General features: G+C 37.2%; 1 long non-coding RNA gene across 1 annotated transcript in view; it reads right to left on the bottom strand.

Moving 5' to 3' along the window:
- LOC145985328 (uncharacterized) overlaps positions 1-16,401 on the bottom strand; it is a 70,616-nt gene that overhangs the window by 1,296 nt on the left and 52,919 nt on the right. Inside the window, exons 4-5 of the long non-coding RNA XR_014441417.1 lie at positions 13,817-13,996; positions 10,689-10,757 (exon numbers count right to left, since the gene is read on the bottom strand). This is a non-coding gene — a long non-coding RNA (uncharacterized LOC145985328). The remainder of the gene's footprint in view (positions 1-10,688; positions 10,758-13,816; positions 13,997-16,401) is intronic.

Below are 16,401 nucleotides of genomic sequence, written 5' to 3'. Positions count from 1 at the left end.
CTCCACGTGCTGAATGTGCCCAGGAATGACTGCCGTGGGCTGTGATCCACCATGACCGGGATCGTCAGTAATAAAGATACGGCCATCTTTGAAGCGCTTACACCATTCAAATGTCTTACTGAGACAGAGTGTCTCATCACCGTACTGAGCCTGAAGTATTCTGTAAATTTCAGCAGGTTTTCTGTCCTCGTTCACTAAAAACTTCATCACAACATGCTGTTCCATGTAGACGTTCACACTGTTGTCCGCCATCTTGAATAACGGTCTCTGCAGAAGCGCGGGAAATAAGCGCCGCCTACCAGTAACAGCACACAGTTGCCAGTTCCTACTGCATACAAAACCTCCAGCCTAGGCATCTTTTTAAACCTAGAAAAAAAAGTCCCCGATTGACTTGAACGCCCCTCGTATTTCATTAAAACAGCAGCTCAGATTTGATACCCTGTGGAGGCAGGTAGTGGTTCGGATCAGAATTTATATTAATCCAGATTAGCCTATCTGTGTATAAAGTGGACTTAAAGCAAACTTACAAATTCATATTCCAATAGAAGTTTTCTTAAAGTAATTAATATTTTGCTAACCATTTTCTATGAACAATGAATAGAGAATTTTCTGTTTTACAGTTCTTGCCAGCACAGTGCACTGGATGAACCAGAGAGATGGGATTTCGATTGAAGACCCACTGTTTGCTTCTGCAGAAAATTTACTAGGTAAGGGTTTTAAAAATTATTATTAATGAATGATTACAGGGTGTCTACCAAAATAACAAATCCAAAGTTCATGACTTTTTCTGAACATTTATTAACATCACTACTTGGAAAAGTTGGAAATTAAGAAAATAGACATTTCTCTTCAATGGAAAAACTCCTACCACAAGGCCATTAAGATGAAAACTGAAGCTGTACTTTAACAAGAGATTTAGACATGCTTTCATTATTAATGCATGTAAAAATTAATGCTCCAGACTTCATCCTGGATGGGGAATGGCCACATTATTTAATAATTTTACAAAACTTCATCCATACAAGAATGTAAGTAATTCTTGACAAACGAAGTGAACATATCTTAACAACAACTCAATGCAATTTTAGATTTCCAAATAGTCAGTTTTATCAAATCCCAGTACAGGTATACAACAACGTAAATTTAAATTTGTGCGTGAATTCTGCTTGAAATTTTCTCTGTAGACATGAAAAATTGCAACTTTTTAAAATCCCAATTCCATTGAATTTATACATATTTATTAATGACCTGAAACAAGTTTTTCACAGTTTAGATTTTACTTTTATCAAGAAAAGAAAGCTGCGTGGAAAATAAAACAGAATTTTCTCAATCCGTTTGCTTTGTTAGTGTTCTTTGCGGAACAATCCATCTGATGGACGGAAGATTATTGCAAGATAAAATATCTTGAAGTTGATTAGGTAAATTTAAAGTTCTTATAGAATTAACAATTTTTCGTAGATTACTATTTGCCGTAACATTTGTGACTTGTATTTGTAGATGTATTTATAGTCCCGAGTAGCAGTGGCGTGCCCAGGATTTTTGTAAGGGAGGGGTTACCTATACTTTTTCTTAGTAGTCCGCCCTCATTTTGTCATATTTTCCTACCATTGACGTTCTTTTTTTAGATATTGGGCCAAAGGGGGTGGGGGTATAACCCCCTACCAACCCCCCCTTGGGCACGCCACTGCCTAGTAGCTATGTGAAATGAAATGTAAACTCCGCGCCTTAAATTATATATATGTACCGTCCAAGTGAATTAGAATTATTGGATTCATTGGAATCGCACAAACCATATATTGTTAATATAAGTATTTGTTTGTGTGTATGTGTGTGGGCGGTGAGGTTTGCATAGGATGGGGCCATTCTGGTACCCATGGCTGTACCTCGGATCTGTAGGAAATTTTGGTTTTCAAAGGTGAAGTTGTTACAAGTGAGGACAAGGTGGGCCTGGGCTGGCAACTCTGCAGGACCCCAACTTCTGGTTCCGTCTTCTGTTTCTTCTCACACCGATGATGCTATAAATTAGCGAAAATTTTGAATTTTCCTACTGTCCAGTGAGTGTTTCCTACCTTATTTGATTTTTACTTAGCCCTTTTGGCCCTCCTTGCTTTTATCCATTATATATATATATATATATATATATATATATTACACACACACACAGGATGTCATTTCAATGGCGGAAACGTCCAGACGACATCAAAACAAACAATTGTTCTTGTTGGTGCATCATTTCTGTGCTACAGTCATTCAAAAAAGCCCGTTTTGCCACCTGAATTCTGGCAACCACACACATCATTTGATTGCATTTGTGACGTCATATCACGTCCTAAAGCAATGCATTCCAGGGTTGCCAGGAACTCATATTCTGTGGAAAATGACAGCTACAATCGGCCACATTATGTACCATAAAAGAAAATGAGAAAATATGTTCTTTAACCTAACAGGAAGTAAATAAACTATACGAAAAATGGTAGGAAGACAATGGAATTAAAGTGAAAGTGGTCATATCGAATTTTGTCTCAGCTTACATGTCAAATATTTGCAAATCTAGTTACCAATCTAATTTACAATTTAGTCTATTCACTTCGTCCTTATGATACTAGTTATCTGTGATACACTGAACAGATGACAAAATAGAAATGAAAGAATTCAAAATTCCAAAGGTAAGCAACACATAATATAATGTATATTCAGGGCATTATTAGGCAACTGGCAAAAATGGTTGAAAATACAGGGATATAAGTAGTAGTAATACAAGCTCTCCGACGACTGTATTACATGTGTATCCGGTGCATAGATAAACAGTTTGCAATTGTGAACAGGGCAGTATATTCGCTACTGATTCATAATTAGATTGCTACTGTGGCTGTACGTGTTTTAGCCGTAATGTAACGTGAACCTCGGATACTTCCGTTATCAGCACAAAATTACCACAACGCATCTGGACACAAACCTGTAGATATCAACCTTGCAACGAGATTTGCAAATATTTTGACATGTAGCTGGGCATAAACAGCCACATTTAAGCTGTAATTCCAATAAAATGTATTGTTGTTGATATGTAGGCTGAAACAAAATCCGATATTGACACTTCATTTTGAATACGTTTTTACCATTTCTCATATCGTTGGTTCACTTCCCCCTTCCCTTGAGATGACTGCTGATCTTCTGGCTGGTAGGCTATGATGTTCGGTCTAACATCGAAAAGCATATGCTGGTGCTGTGTTTCAAAATATAATTAAGGTTTTGTATTGGACAAACTTTATCTTTTTTATTATCAAAGTATAGACTTCTTTCCACTGAAAATAGTGCCATTTTGTATTCAAATTACATCTAAAACGAGTTATTTCATGAGATTATTATTGATTAATTACAGTTATTAATTTATTATAAGCACCTAAAAGTTCTACAATGGAGTTTATAAAGTCCTAAATCACTCTTTCTTAGCACCTATAAAATGAGTTCCCTAATAATATTCTTCTTCTTCAATGATTAACCTAATTTTTTTAAGGTTGAACATTTTTATTTTATTACACAAAGATAAAGTTGAGAAAAGATTAGGAAGAAAATACGGTAAGAAGAGCATTTTCTGCCATAACGAAAGAATGGGTGCTGGTAAACAATAACCAGAAAAAAAAATATTTATTTTAATTGATTTAAAGAATTTAATTAGTAATACCTTCATTGATTAATATAATTTTAGTAATTTTGAACATTTGTATTGAAAATATAAAAAAGGAAAGTTAAAAATTGTACTTACGTATGTGAGTATATTGTTCCTACTGTAGAACGACGTTTCAGAGATTGACTATCTCCTTCTTCAGGTTCATAAAAAAACTAGGTACTTGGCATAGTACTGCGTCAAAAATGTAATATGAGGATTGTGGTTAAGGGTTGGTTTGGATACATTTAAAATATTATGTTTTTGCTATTAGAAGTACGTAAAAAGCATGTTGTTCCCTAAGATAACTTGTACAATACCTATTCACAGGTAAAAAGTTAAAAATCTAAAAAACCTGCTTGAAAAACAATGCAACTTGCAGGTTCGGCCATTCCTACCCAACTGTATAGAGAAATGGATAAGATCGCGGGGAGAGCACAGAAAATTATTAGGAAAGAAACCAAAAAGAAAGGGAAAAAATCGAAAATAGGAAGGTAAAGTACGTTGGCATCCCTTACCATCAATTCGTATCGGAAAAGTAACGAGAGATTTCGGAATCGTTTGTGGGATGAAAGCACCAAAGAATGTAGAAAAATACTTTACCAATTATAAGAAAGGAAAGACAACTAGGGAAATACCGGAAAACCAGAAGGGGGTTTATCGAATAGAATGTCAATGCGCGAAGGAGTACATAGGACAGACGGGTCGAAATATGGGTAAAAGATGGAGCGAGCATGAAAAGGATATAAGGGAAAAAGTTCCCAAAATGGGTCTCTCGGAACACATTTTGGAAAGTGGGCATAGAATCGCAAAAAAAGAGATAATTAGAAAAGAAGGGAGGAAGTTAGGAAGAAACATGTATGAAACAGCGAATATTTGTAGGGGGGGGGAAGAAAATCTTAATAGGAACGAAGGAAATTTGGAAGAAGGGTGGATCAATTTCCTCAAAAAATGGGACAAAGCCTGGAAGACTGAACCCAATATCGGTTTCCACGTCACTCTGGAAGTTATGGAAGCTGCACAGGAGGAACGTGAATTTACGTTGGATTTGTGACATAATAAGGGGAAACGAGAAAATTAAAGGGAGGGGAAACACTCCTGGAGAATTGACCTTCATGTGGATTGGGATGCACAGTTGGGTAGGAATGGCCGAACCTGCAAGTTGCATTGTTTTTCAAGCAGGTTTTTTAGATTTTTAACTTTTTACCTGTGAATAGGTCTATTGTACAAGTTATCTTAGGGAACAACATTTTTTTTACGTACTTCTAATAGCAAAAACATAATATTTTAAATGTATCCAAACCAACCCTTAACCACAATCCTCATATTACATTTTTGACACAGTACTATGCCAAGTACCTAGTTTTTTTTATGAACCTGAAGAAGGAGATAGTCAATCTCTGAAACGTCGTTCTACAGTAAGAACAATATACTCACATACGTAAGTACAATTTTTTACTTTCCTTTTTTATATTTTGGATTTGTAAGTAACACGGAACTAACCTACAAAATGCTATTTGTATTGAATCACACAATTGGTATAAATGAGAAAAAATAACATGTTGAAATTCCAAACTGAAATGTATGAGTGCACGTTGGGTGAAATTTACCCACGCAGTGTTTCTACGGTCCTACAAGCAGAACTATACCTGCCGCAAAATTAGTTTGGTATTGACACTTGCGAAGCACGTGGAGAAAGCGGGTCTACGTCACTGCGGGAGGGTGGGTTGCTGGCATGCGAGCCAATCAAAATCTTCCCATTGCTTCACCCAAGCCCTGGTTACCTAGCAACAGAAAACGTTTATCTCGGTGTTGCCGCTTATCGGGCGATTCTTCCTGAGATCAGTTTTCATGTTGTTGGGGGAGAACGTGTGTGTTTGTTGCGTTGCTGTGATATTTTAACCGGTCCGTTTGTTTAGTGTTTACTGAATTTAGAGTATTCTTTGTTGTATATAGCGTGTTGTTTTAGTGTGTTATTTTTTTGTACATAATTTTCTGAGTTCTGCTTGAATGTGTCGTGTGCTTGTGTGAAGAATGTCAAGCACAGGAGACAATACTCGAGATGACAATGTACCATAGAGGCCATGCACTAAAAGAAAAAGGAATTCCTCTCAAAGCCCAAACGCGGGAGATGGTTTGTTCTGAGCACAAATAATTTGGGCAAGAGAAAAACAATGGGGGTCCAATCATTTCTGTAAATAAAGTTCTGGACAGGACTGCTGCTGCTGTCGGTGTGTCTAAGAACAGCCATAGGGAAAGAAAAATATAATGTGGTAGAAATAAATGCGAGGCTTCAAAACTGGAAACCAGGAAAGAAGAGGAATATCAGTAAATGTGTGACAAATTTAGATACCTTTCAGCAAGACTCTATTCGTCGCCATATTTACTCTTATTATAGAAGGAAAGATCATCCCACTGTTGGGAAACTGCGCGTTTCGTTGAAAGATTCGGGACTTTTTCAAGGTGGGGAAACATCTTTAAGGACAGTCATAAAATCTCTGGGATTCTCATACAAAAAACTTAATGGACGCAAAATAAAGTAAAGTATGGAGGCATATGGGGATGTGGAGGTAGGGATCCACACATTCTCGACCTCGACCATATTATGGAGGTGAAGTGGTTCAAGCCCAACCTTTACCCCAGGTTTGCCCCAGGTACTCACTTGGGCTGAGTCGACCCCGGAGCCACTCGGGATATTTGAGAAAGTTCCACAAACCACCGCTGGTCTCCCGCGTGAAAGTCAGACGCCTCACCAACTGGACTTCGTGCAATTCATTTGCGGTCTAATTGAAAGATGGGCAGAATTTAACGGCAACTTCGGAAAGAAATTGTTATTGGAAGTGTATATATTCAGTATTGTCAGAATGGATTGAAAAGGTCACCTGTAAACAATGCTCGTTTCGTTAATTCGTTCATGTTGTAAGGGAAATGGAAATGAAGAGGGAAAACAATAACACATCTCATCATTGTTGTTCCTTTTCATAACACGTTTTCCTCGACACAGCGTCAGACGGCTGCCCTGCGTACCGTACTGTACCGTACCGCACCGCATGATATGGCAACACCGTGACACGTGTTCCTTCAGCTCTCAATACCAAACTAATTTTGCGGCAGGTATAACGGACTAATTGACAGTTGATTCAAGGTCCGGTCACTTGGAAGGGTTCATTGGAAAGGCACTGAGAAGGGTAGCCTCAGTGTGCTTTTACACATGCTGTTCTTTTGCCAGAGTACTTTTCCGCAACAACACCTAAGCCAGTAGCGAGTTTTGCACATGCACTGACGCCATCGATGGGTTAGAGGGAGCGCACGAAGTGATGGGCGAAGCCTGAAAATGCAGATGGGACCTGTTTAGCATTGCCAACATCCCGATAAGGAAAAGAGCTGTTTAATCTGCGAAATTATGTTAAATGCTGATAAAATGTGTTATAGTGAAAACCACAGGTAAAAGAGCCTGCGCAGACCTGTGACTCCTGTGCAGAGTGGAGCATGCTTCATTATGGACCAAGTTGAACAAGTGGAAGGGAAGGTGCACGGAGATATTTCGCCGAAGGTTCTTTTCCTTGTGGTTGCTCTATATAATAATAATAATAATAATAATAATGAATTATTAGACACACATATTTTTGGTAAATAAAAAAGCAAAATTTCAGTACAAAAACAGAGCCAATTTCAGGTTCAATAGCAGTAAATAAAATAAAATTTCACTGTTATAGCAGTGAGAAGGCAGTATATAAAATAACATTTTGGTTTTAAAAATGAATATAATCCCAAATTTGATTTAATAACTGAACTTACTTACTTACTGCACAAAATAAACATATCCCTTCTAATAGCACATTTATGTCGTTACCAGAATATTAAGTTTATTCCTGTATAAAGGGGTCCATTTTTGCTTCTCAAATATTTACAGCAGAATTAATTAATTTTACGTGAATTTCATAACTCGCAGGATAATTCTGACTTCAGAAAGTGTCACATCGGTAAATAAACTCTAAATTTCGTGTTTAAGAGTTCATTTTGCATTATTTCGTGGCAAAACAGGGTAGGAAAATGCACCTCACATTTTTGAGAAACATTAAAAATTAACATTACAATGTGTTATTTCATGTTTTCGTCAAAAACGAAATATGCATGCCTCTATGAATTATTTCTATTATTGGTAATTAGTAATAGTAATTTATATTATAATTATTTTTAGGATGATTGTAATTTTAAGTTTTGCATCTACTTTATACACAGACGAGTTCAATATTGAACTAGAGAAAGTTTAATATGATTCGTCTGACTACAAACCAGAACATTTGTTTTATTTGTACCCCACAAGTTTCTACCCATTTCTTGCCGTGAAATAAATGTTCCTCGCGAGGTAAACTTGGGAGAATAAAGAAAAGTTGAAGGAAAAGGATGTGGTTGGAAAAGCATGTCCCTGGACCAGTAACAATATGTGGATATAATTATATTTTTAGTTCTCAAATTATACTAACTTTTCCCATTATGCAAACAAAGGTGCTACGTAGGTGCTAATGAAGCTCATATTGTGCTAGGTTTAGCATCATTATAGTAAGTTTGGCATCGCTGTCCTGCTTCAAAACAACTTCCAGCTAAATTTTATGACTTGAGTGTGTGTCCTCTTCCATTACCTGAGGTGCAGGGGATGGTTGGGTCCGACTTTCAATGTGTCTAGGGGAGCTCTGGCTGCATAACGACCATCAAAGGGTCCTTCCAGGAAATTTGTTGTGTAGGCTACGTGAGCAGTTGTCTCATTTACCTTCGTTGCTTTTTGGTGCTCACGATATCGAGGAAGGGGACACCATCAATGTTGTAGATGCGTGTGCTAACAAGCTCAGATAATAATCAGAAGTGAGCAAAAATATATTTCAAAATCGACTGGGTAACTTTTACCCATACTTACAACATCCTTACAGGTTAAACACTAGATACAAATTGTTAGCGCAGTTACAGTGTTGTTATGCTTGTTATTTTTGATCATTCTATGAAAGAAAGCGCTATCCTATTGACATGCAAAAGTTGATTGTTTAGGCACCAGGAGAGTGCACAAAGTGACACACTGTTTGAAGCTCACGTTGGAGGAATAATTGTTGCTCACTTATCAGTAAAGTTTTAGCGTGCAGTATAATTTTCACAAATTCTCTGGTGTTGCAGCTGGTAGAGAAACAATTAGGCAACTTGCTCTGAGATTAATATAAGAGAAACAGAACTTACAAGAATTACGGAAGAGGAACTTTTGCATGTCAATCAGAATTTCATCAAAAGATGCCTGGAATGTGAGAATGCATTCAACTTCCAGTTTGAACAATTCTTATAACAAAGGTTAGTACTCCATATGCAATATAAATAGAATTGTCTGCATGCTAAAGATATGTGCGTAAAAGTAAGCATAATGTTATGGGTTAAAAATGTCGGCATCTGTGTCATGCCTCGCCATCCGCAGTCACATGCTATCTTGGCTCAAAGCCAAACTGGGCGCAGTGTAGTATCAATGGACTAATGAACAAAAAAGAACAATGTCCCCCTGAATCCTTAATTGTCGGATGTTGCTTAAAATGTTGATTTTACTCATAATTGCTTGTTGAATTCAATTTTTCAAGATGTAGTAGTTTAAAAGTTATAGCCATTTGTATGAATCTATTCCATAATAATACAGGGAAAATAAGGACTTTTACAAACTTCGCTTGCTAACATTAGTAGCAATGGATATTTTGTTTTGTAAGTCGAGCATGTCATACCTTCATATGTATGAAATATAAAAAAAAGACAGAAATGAAATATCATTTTAGTTTTCAAGAAATGGCTTGTTAATTGCTGCAATGCACTGCTGGTCGAAATATCAACAATCGGCAATTCATCCTCAAAGGAAATATAGGCATGGTTCCAAATTTGACGATCCGGATGCTAAAGTTAAAGACTTTAAGAGAGAAGAAATTCCATACAAATTCAAGATGACAGCAAGATGTCCTGGCATCGTTATGACAGCAGCCAACTTTTTTCTACAACAAATAAATCCGAGAACTACTACACTATTGGTAGTGGTGCCTGGATGTTTGAACAACCCTTGTAGCAGATGAATCTAAGCTGGAAACCAAGGTGGATGGTGAAATGGGAGAAAAGATGATTCAAGAAAAAAAACAGAATTGAGGAAACAAGCTAATGTAATATGATAAGAAGCAAGAACTAGTAAATAATCAACCTTGTTAAAACTGTATTTCCTTGCATCTTGTATAATATGTACATATCACAACAAATACTCTTTGCAAATAAATAAAATACAAGGATCAGTTAAAAAAAAAGTGATTCCATGCTCATAACTGTCTACTTATATGATTATGGAGGATGAGGTTTCAGTATTCATTTGTAATAGTCTCTGGCCGAGTATGTTGACAAATTTTTGCAATTTTCTCACACCAGAAGGGGAATAGTTTTTCAGTGTCACTGAGGGACTGCCCTAAGGACTGCACTATGCCACTGATGGTCTTGGAAGTAACGTCCTTGTAGAGGAACTTGTAGCTTCCAAAACAAGTCATAATCGCAAGAACTCATGTCCAGACTATGAGGGGTTATTTTAGCACTTCCAAGTCAAACCGTTGAACCAGTTGCCCCACAGAATTTGCAACATGACACCTTGATTTGTGGTGCAGTAAAATCGGTGGATATTGTAGTGTATCATCACCAAGCTTGCACAATTTCTGTGTGACACTTAACAACATTTCTTTCATGTACAACTTGAATTTTGACGAATGCAATATGTTCTTTTCGTGAGAATATAGTTTTATAGTGCACTAATCAATATGGCTACTGTCAGTGCAGTCATGCCACCACACACCAGTCTGCGGAACTACAACATGTCACATGTACAGGTGGGAATAAAGTCATTATCTGAATCTACGATTAATTGTTGCTACCAGTGACAAACAATGGATATATTGTTGAGTAATCAATTTTGTTTTTAAATGATCCTCGTATAATGAAAACTAAGCACATGTACATAGAATATTGTCCTCACCTGTTAGGTCAGCCAATGTAGCCATCCAACGCTGTTCACTGTTGATGTGAATTTATCCAAATGTAGCATCTGCAAAATATAAAGCAAGCATGTATTGTAATTTCAGTGTTGGGTGATAGCACATTTTCTAATTGTTTAAGACAAAAATGTCAAGAACTACAACTACAATAAAATTGCAATTCTGCCAAGTTTTGAGCATCCTTTCTGCTGACAGCCACACTTATCACATGGACTGCAGACAAAAAATGTACACATTGTGTGTAACATTTAACATTAACTAAGTAAATTACAGTAATTTTTTCTTGTATGCCATTTAAACTAACTTGACACATCTCGCTGAAAATTCTTAGCAATGTACTTCAATGGTTGGACTAAGTTACTGTCCACAACAGAACACACGCTTTATTCTAGTGATTCCAAAATTCTTGGGACACCTGCAACATTCATATTTCTACCTTATTACTATTAAACTGAACGCAACTCCAACTGGCAGCTGACCTTGAAAGTTATTTCTGTCCCTTTGTCCCCCAATCATTTTCTGGGGCATGTGGTCCAATGGGTGTCAACAAACTCAGTTGCGAAGTAAAAGCTCAAGGGATCACAATGCTCTCCCGAAGCAACATTGCCCAGCGTACTTCTGTTTTTGCCAGTTGTCTTTATATGACTGTGTGTCCGACTGCATTCCGAACTGTGGGTGGTCCTTCCGGAACTTCATCCTTCTGGACCACATGTGTAGTTATGCCATTAACCCCCGCTGATTTCTGGTGCTGACAATACCGTTGCCCGAGAAAACTCTTTCTCGCTTTATGGTACGTTTGGCAACATGTAGTGTACCCAACGCTCATTTGCTTCATCCTGCGAACAACGTTCGGTACCTTGTGACTCGAAAATGCCCAATCTCAGTTGAAGGAAATTAATTGATCGCTGATTCGCTGTTTTCCAGCCGCCAGTTGGAGTTGCATTCAGTATAACCTACAGTGTGTGTTCATATTTTAATATTTTCAATTTTGAGGAATTTGAGAAACTTAAGATTTGAGGTATTTTTCGACAATACTGGAAACTATATTTTAGTGCAAGGGTGGTAGCTGAGAAAATTTGTGACAATGAAAGGCTCTGGAGCGACCTGAAAATCCATTACAGCAGAACTGTTCTGGTAACATCAACTTTGAGGACAAACAAACAAACACTGTTCTATATTTCTAGAATAGAAATGCCATCATTTAATGTTTTAAAATACAGTTTTTACACTTTTGAAAATTGAAGGCCACCTTATTTTTTTTTAATTTCAAAAAGTTATCATCATGTAAGTTACATAAAGGTTTTATCCAAAATTATTAGAACTGCGAGGGGACCAACATTGGCAAGTATAAATGTCAAACAATGTCCTCCCAATATTCTATCATCCTACTACAGCTGTGTCGTCATATTGTGATAAATTTACCTTTACATCTCCAAGACATATCCCAACATCCCTGAGATTGAAAAGTCTACATAAATCTGTTTACTTTCCTTATTTACCCTTCAAGGGACTAAAAAACCACTTTGTAAATGTAACATAAGCCCTTGTTGATTTGAAGCACAGACAACGTAAGCCAGCGGTTCCCAAACTTTTTAGTTTCAAAAGTGCCCTTAGTGTTTCAAGATTTTTACGCAGTGCCCAAGTCAGAATATAGGCCTATGTAACACTTGCAATGCTCTGTTAGTGTGGTTAGGTTGCTTGCCTTAAGTTAAAAATTAAAAATATATTTTAAATTCAGAAACTTTAGTATGTAAAAGGTACTAAATAAGTACATATTTGGAACAATCATATCAGTGTTTGAAATTCAGTGAAAATATTGGAACATTTCGCGGTAACCCTGTAAGCTGGCCATGGCACCCCAGTGCACATTTTGGAAATCACTGATTTGAATTTGAATTTAAAATTGTGGGTGCATCAGCACTAAGGCTATTTTGCACCCGTCACATTATACGGGGTCCAGCCCCTTATCATTACACAGAACAACTCTAACGTTGCATAACTAAAATCATAAAATATTAAAATCTTCTGACTTTCGTTAAAAGCTGAGGCTGTAAAGGAGCACTCAGCACAAATAAGGACAAAACACACGACAACACAAAAAAATTATACTGGCCATTGGGCCAGTCGCCAGAGCCTCATTAGTCTGCAGTCCAGGGTGGACTATGTGGAAGTGAGGTTGACTATTGGGTGCACTACGTGGAAGGATCGCCCCTTACACTCCTGGGAATCACTGATGTAGGCTATTAAGATGTAATAACAATAAAGAAGTTTTGAAAGTGATGCTTCATGGGTAGTACTAAATGCATGGGAATCAAAGATCTAGATGTAGAATTGTTCTTTGTAATCAATGTGATACAAATTGACAGTATTTGCTCGAAAGGTCAGTGATGACTCAAAAGTGCCCTGGAGAGAGGCTCGTCTGACATTCAAACTCGGCAGCACAGCCCGATTGATATTGCCACACAGTATGCTAGAACCAGCAACTTTCGTCCCGCTCTCACTTTGCTTTTCCCATATGTAGCACAAGCGCATTTCTGTCCAGCTGCCTATTTTCATGACCATGCATTTAGTCATGATCAGACACTGAAATGCAGTTAATTTGTTATTCATTCTTCAACAAACTGATGGAAATATGTAATACATTTTTAATTTCAGTATTTCTGGCAGGAGTAAAAAAATAAACCTGTGATCAGGAAAAACTTAAACCAGATATTTTTGCGTAAAATGAGCATGTTTATAGGAAATCAAACACTAGTTGGATATCAGATAAGTATTTGTACTAGTTGTTGTTGTTGTTGTTATGTTTGGTTTGATTGATTTAGTTTATTTTTACTTCGAGTTTTGTGCCTCTTGGCTAATTTGCAAAGATGGGGATGAGTGATGAAATTCATGAATGGACATTCACAAACAACCAAGCCCAAGTGGGATTCGAACCCGGGACCCTTGGCGTTGCAGCACGATGTGCTAACCACTCGGCCACAGGGTCCGGCTTATGTTTGGTTTGCTACAAACTGACATGCATATATGAATTATGTGTAAATTGAGAGTTAGTGGAGAAATTATTCTCATTATAATAACATTATCCAAATAATGGAAACACTTTACTTACCGTGCTCAATATGGTGTGGGTCCATCTTAAGCCCACCGTACAGCTGCGAGTCATCACGGAATGGACGTACACCACAACTCTAATTGTTGCCAGATGAATTTTCTTTCCATTCGTCATGCAGTGCAGCACTCAGTTCTGCCAGCGATGATGCGGGAGGATATATGCATCGGACACACTGCTCTAAAACAGACCATAGATGTTTGATAATGTATATTCCTTTTAACAAACTAAAAAAATAAAAATAATAAAAACTAGATTTTCCAACCGTGGTGCTTTGCATTTATAAACAGTTTTGCTCACATCTATTCCTGTTGTTCAACATTGTGAAATACTACTCACATAAACATGAGTTCCGTTGATTTGTTTTTGGTTATTTAGCGTTGCTTTTCTGCTACTTTTGGTTAATTGCAACAATGAGGATAAGGGATGATACAATGAAACTGATGGAGGGACACTCACAAAGGACACAAATGCCTAGGTCAGGATTCAAATCTGTAACTCCTGGCATCATAACAAACTGTGCTAACCACTCCATCATGGAGCTTGGCATGAGTGCCATGGACAATGATGAGACAGTTGTCATAAGTACGGAGGGTAATGTGAAGTACTAATACTCTTCTTAATCTTTACACATTTTAGGCAATCTTTAAACTTTACACATTTTAAGGAATCTTAAAAGAAATTACAAAGTCGGTAGTGCATCTGACTGCCACGTGGGAGACCCGGGTTCGATTCTTGGGGTCGGTGATCTAAGGTCAGAATTTTGCCGGCCCTGTCCACTCAAAGTGGCTCTGGGGCTCACCCAGTCTCAAATCAAAAAGGTACCTGGGGGCACCCCTGGGGGGGGGTAAAGGCAGCCAGAGCATGGTGCTGATTACATCACCTCCAAAATGGCAGAGATCGACAATATGTGATGCCTACCCCCACATCCCTTAAATGTGCCTTCATGGTACAGTGTTATATGCACGGGAAACTTTACCTAGAAACTATATACGTAACTTCTGATATTCTCACCCTGACTCAAACCATCATTACATTCAAAATGCTCAGAAACCAGTATTTTTCTACTGTGGCAATGTTTCAGCTATTTCCACAGTGCTTTGAACTAGGCCATCCATCTTAAAGAGAAACCAGTGCAACTGAGATGATACCTGTCACAATTCATACATGATGCAGTGTCATGCCCAATGAGTGGTCATAAAAAAAAAGTCAAATAGAGGAGTGTAAAATATAAGACTGATTACTGAAAGAAGACATATTTCCCAATTCTTACAAAAATCCTTGGTATGCCACTCTGTACATAAACATAGGGTTCAGAGCCCTAGATGCTTAGATGTAGCACTCACTTTATTTATGACATATGGTACATCAGTCATACAAGGAATACACAATGTGAACAAATTACAAAATGACTACATGATGTACTTGAAAATTTTAAAAAAATGTACATAACTCTAAAATAAGAGACAAAAAGGGGCATTTCAGGGTTACGTGCTTAACATTTTGTACACAAAATAAGGTTATAAATATGATAATGTATTAAAATATTCACAATGAAATGCTTGCATCCAATTATGAAGTATCGATATATCGATATTTTTAAAATTTCGAAGCGTTGACACCATTAAAATATCGATGTTGATATATCGATATAGTTGGTATCGACGTTCTCAAATTTGTTGCTATTAAAATACATGCTGGTCTGTACATGCATTCTATTGTGCTTGATGGTACTTATCAAGAGCAAACAATACGGCAGAAACAAAACAGAACAGGATTTACATTCGCCTCTGCTCGATTTCGCCATCACTTCTATAGATCCAATTTCTCCATACTCACATTCGCTAGGGAGTAGAAGCACGGTGGAAATTATAGTCTATCCCTTTGTCAAGCTTTGATAAGAAAAAAGAACGTTTGATTCATGGCAATGTGGAAACTCTCTCGAACATGGCACCTCTAATGTATCGCCGTTTCGTTATAGTTTCTTTTGTCAACTATGATCATGATAGCTATACCCAGGGAAAGCATTTATATGTAAATACATATTATATATGAAGCTGGAATCAGTTACATTGAATTACCTTTGCGAATTATGGCATGTAGACTCTAAAAAACGTTTTTTTTTTTTTTAATTTTCCATATTTGTACATATATTAGGTTTAGGCTCATATTCTAATTATTTTTACATATTATTTCCATAATTCTCACTTTGCAACTGTTCGCTTTTGCTATTGTAAATCACTTAAAATTCTTGTTTATTTACAATTGTTGTCAACAATAGAGAATGAGGGCTCAAGCATCGGCTCCTGGTTGTTACAAAAGTTATTTTGGCACTGTTGGAAAAGAGTCCCAAGTCGAGCAGCCCATTGCTAATTACCTAGGTAGTTGCATGCCCGACAGCAGCATCGGAAGCAACGATTTTGTGGCAGGCATACGGGATTCGCTTTTGGTTTCTCTTCAAGACAGTCATGGGGATAGTTACAAGAGAAGTGCAATCAAATGTTTTAAAAACTCAAGAGTTACATAACTAGTGTCCCATATTATTAAAACGGTAATTTTTTTACAATTTTTGTTCCATATTTAAC

The sequence above is a fragment of the Lepisma saccharinum genome, chromosome 3, assembly GCF_977018435.1.
Source record: "Lepisma saccharinum chromosome 3, izLepSacc3.1, whole genome shotgun sequence".
In the NCBI taxonomy this organism is placed as follows: domain Eukaryota; kingdom Metazoa; phylum Arthropoda; class Insecta; order Zygentoma; family Lepismatidae; genus Lepisma; species Lepisma saccharinum.
The sequence above is the reverse complement of the archived record's forward strand: the minus strand, read 5'-3'. Positions and strand labels throughout refer to the sequence as shown.